This window comes from Vulpes lagopus, chromosome 4, assembly GCF_018345385.1.
Source record: "Vulpes lagopus strain Blue_001 chromosome 4, ASM1834538v1, whole genome shotgun sequence".
Classification (NCBI taxonomy): domain Eukaryota; kingdom Metazoa; phylum Chordata; class Mammalia; order Carnivora; family Canidae; genus Vulpes; species Vulpes lagopus.
Genome location: NC_054827.1, coordinates 77266170 through 77269707, shown reverse-complemented (window position 1 = coordinate 77269707; position 3538 = coordinate 77266170). Strand labels below are relative to the sequence as shown.

Sequence of the window (3538 nt, the reverse complement as noted above, 5' to 3'; positions counted from 1 at the left end):
AAGCATGATACATAAAAGAAAAAGATAAATTACCCTCTATCAAAATTTATTTATTTATTTTTCTATCAAAATTTAAAAACTGTCTCTGAGAAAGAGACTTTAAGAAAATGAAAACAAACTATAGACTGTGTAAAAATATTTGCAAATTACATATCCCACAAATGAAATATTTTAAGAATACCTTAAGAACTCTCAAAATTCAATAATCAGAGAAACAGTGCATTTAAAATTGGTCAACGGAATTGAACAGGCCAAAAGATGCACAAGAATATGTGCGACCTGGTTAGCCTTTAGGGAAATGCAGGTTAAAATCATGGTAAGATACCACTACACACATGTATTAGAATGACTACATTAAAACAGAAATACTATATTAAGGGCTGGCAAGCACGCAAAGTGGAGATCATAAATTATTGGTGGGAATGCAAAATGGCCTAGCCAGTCACTCTGAAAACATTTTCACAGTTTTTTTTATAAAGTTAAACACAGACTTAGCATATGACCCAGCAATCCCACTCCTGGGTATTTAGCCTTGAGAATTGAAAACCAGTGTTTAAACAAGTATCTATACAAAAATGTTTATAACAGTTGTAGTCATATTTGCAAAAATGAAACAAAACAAATTTGGAATGAACCCAAATATCCTTCAGTGGGTGAATGGATAAATGAACTGTACATATCTATACAATGGGATACTAATCAGCCACAAAAAAGAGCAAACTGCTCATATATGCAAGGTATTAGGCAGAGCGAGAAAAGCCAGTTTTAGAAGGTTATATACCATATGGTTCCTTTTGTATGACATTTGAAAAGAAAAAAAAATATATAGAACAGGTGAGTGACTGACAAATGTAGGGTCAGGAAAGGAATTGAGCATAAAGGATAACACGAGAGAGTTCTGTGGTATCCTGGAACTTCTGTGTATCTCGGTGGTAGTGGTTAAACAAATCCATACATATGTTAAAATGTGCTGAACTGTATATGAAGAGAAAAAGTCAATACTATTGCATAAAAATTCTAAGTATGAAATTAAAAAAAATAAAATCAATACCAACTCATGGATAATTGTCTTAGTCTTTGTTAAAACCTAATATTGTTATTTATTTATTTTTCCTCAGATGGTTTCAGCTGTGACTATTGGGATCCTTTTCAGAGCTCCCTACATAAATATAATTTTTATTGGGATTATTTTAGGAAGATTTCATCAATGAGGGTCTAACAACTGAAAGGTCAGGAGAGGCAATTAATTATATAATTGTTGTAGGAAAATGATTAAATTCTTCCCATTATTCCATACTATTGAAGACAGCATCTGGTTGGTCCTGATTAATTTGTGATAGATGACTTATGATAGACATTCTTGCCAATTTGTGAGTTCCTACTTTGTAAATTGAATTCGTATTTTCCATTTTAAGAAGATCTATGCTGATTTTTACAGTTTTCTACTTCAGCCTCACAAGAGTTTTAAATGATTTCTCCCCAGCTAGTGCACTGAGTAGGTGGCTACTTATTTGAAAGCCAAAGAAATATATTACTGACACTTACTTAACATTAACTGATGAATTGAGGAAAAGCAGAAAATGTCTTTGTATTTTCTAGCAGGGATTGATACCAATATTTTAAAGCATAATTAGGGACTACATAATTAATTTGGTTAGCATTAATTTTGGTAAGTAAAATCATTATTTCCTTTACATAGTGGAATGCTAGATGGGGTACTTACTAAACAATTATGCTATAAAGTAATATTTATAAATAAAACATTTAACATAATTTGACAGAAAATTATTTGATAGAATATTTTAAAAAGAATAATAAAAATTCCATGCTTTTGCAGAATGTGCTCTTGGGACAATATCCTCTTGGAAATAGTGTAAAGAATTCTAGGTATAATGAAAATGCACGTCAGACTTGCAAATAGATTTCCATTGCCCTTTTAAAAAATGTAGGTTAATCCTTGTTTAATACCTATCATTTTTTCCTAAGAAGAAAGAAGGAAAAATATGAGTATATGTGAAGGAATGCACGCCTGTGTGTGTGTGAGAGAGAGAGACAGAAAGACAGAGAGACAGAAAGACAGAGGGAGAGAAAATATATTGACCCTTTTATAGTGGATTTGTATGATCTTAATGCCATATAGCTTCTGGTCATTTAGAAGGATTGTTATCTGTGGGATAAAACCATGGTATGGTTGCTGCAGGTTGTGGACAAAACAAACAGAGATAGTTTAAGTGATATGGATAACAACAGATTGACTCTAAAGCAGGCAGAAAATTACAGAAGCAGAGTTCCATTTTTTTTTACAATTATTAATGTGTTTTAATGTCTTGATGCTTTGATTATCCATTAGAAACACTAGTATTAACAGCTGTAACAAGTCAAAATAGTATCAGCATTACATGAGTCACTACTTACCCTTTCTCTTCTCCTAGTATTGCCATCTTCATCCAGAGAGGGACTGTTTAGTGCTCTGAGGAAATTGTGGATTTCTTCTAATGATTTGGCATAAATCGTTACCTACGATACCCAATTATTGGTTTCCTTTCAACCTAATCTTCTCAACTTTGAAATAAAGCCCAAGGACTGTTTGTCTGTATCTGCCTCAAGGAAATGCTTTCTCATTTTGTTTTGTCTTTTTCAGGGGGAAGTATAATGGCAGTCTCCTACTACCACAAATCATGCAGTCAAATTTCCCACGTTTGGGGGAAATCACAGGGGTCAAGACATTCAGAGTGCAGTGGATGAGCCTTACCTTGGGAAAACCACTTTTGTGATCATAACTCCCCTGCCATGTAAGTATTCAGGGAAATGCTTTTAACCTGGCATAGCTCTTATTAGAGATTTCAAAGTCGTAGAGCCATTTTGTTCGTGGCTGTGAAAAATGACAAAAGACTGGAAGTAGCAGAGGGACCAAGACATAAATGTTTCCTAGAAATCCTGGGACTGTCCCAGAGCAAAAACCTTCCAAAGCAGCAGCAGCAGCCCGGACTGTGCGGGTGATCCTCCTGGTATGGATTCATGCCCCTGGAGTGTACTCCACGTGCCCCATTTTCTAGAGAGGAAATGACTCAATTTCTAACTTTTCACCTGTGTATCACAGCTCCACATGGATTTGCCGAGAGTTGAGGTTCCTGGAGCTTTCTCAAAGTCACATTGTTGAGAGCCACTGTCCAGACCAACGGTGACATTAAATAGATCTCAGACACACAGGAATAAAAACTTTGTATAAGTAGGTCATAGAAAATATCCATTATGCATTTTGCCAAGTGGAATGAGGCAACAGAATCAATTTATTTTCATGCAAGCGCTATCAACAAGCACTTAGTGCGGTACTAATGCCTGTGTATTTGGAGTAATACACAGTAGGTGCAAGCACCACAGGGGGCACTCTTGACAAATATATAAACGAGTTTTAAGAATTAACTGGGCAAGCACTTTCTGGTCTTTCTGATTCCCAGAGGTTGGAGCACAGTAATTGATTTCCCAGACTCATTGAGTCAAACATGAGATACAAGGATGAATAAAACATAGTCCTTGA

At 35.0% G+C, this 3538-nt stretch overlaps 1 non-coding gene across 1 annotated transcript; it reads right to left on the bottom strand.

The window, feature by feature from the left end:
* Positions 1 to 2638: 2638 nt before the first annotated feature.
* LOC121490276 lies at positions 2639 to 2800 on the bottom strand. The gene has a single exon (XR_005987596.1). It is a non-coding gene; the product is annotated as a U1 spliceosomal RNA (small nuclear RNA).
* Between the last annotated feature and the right edge of the window lie 738 nt (positions 2801 to 3538).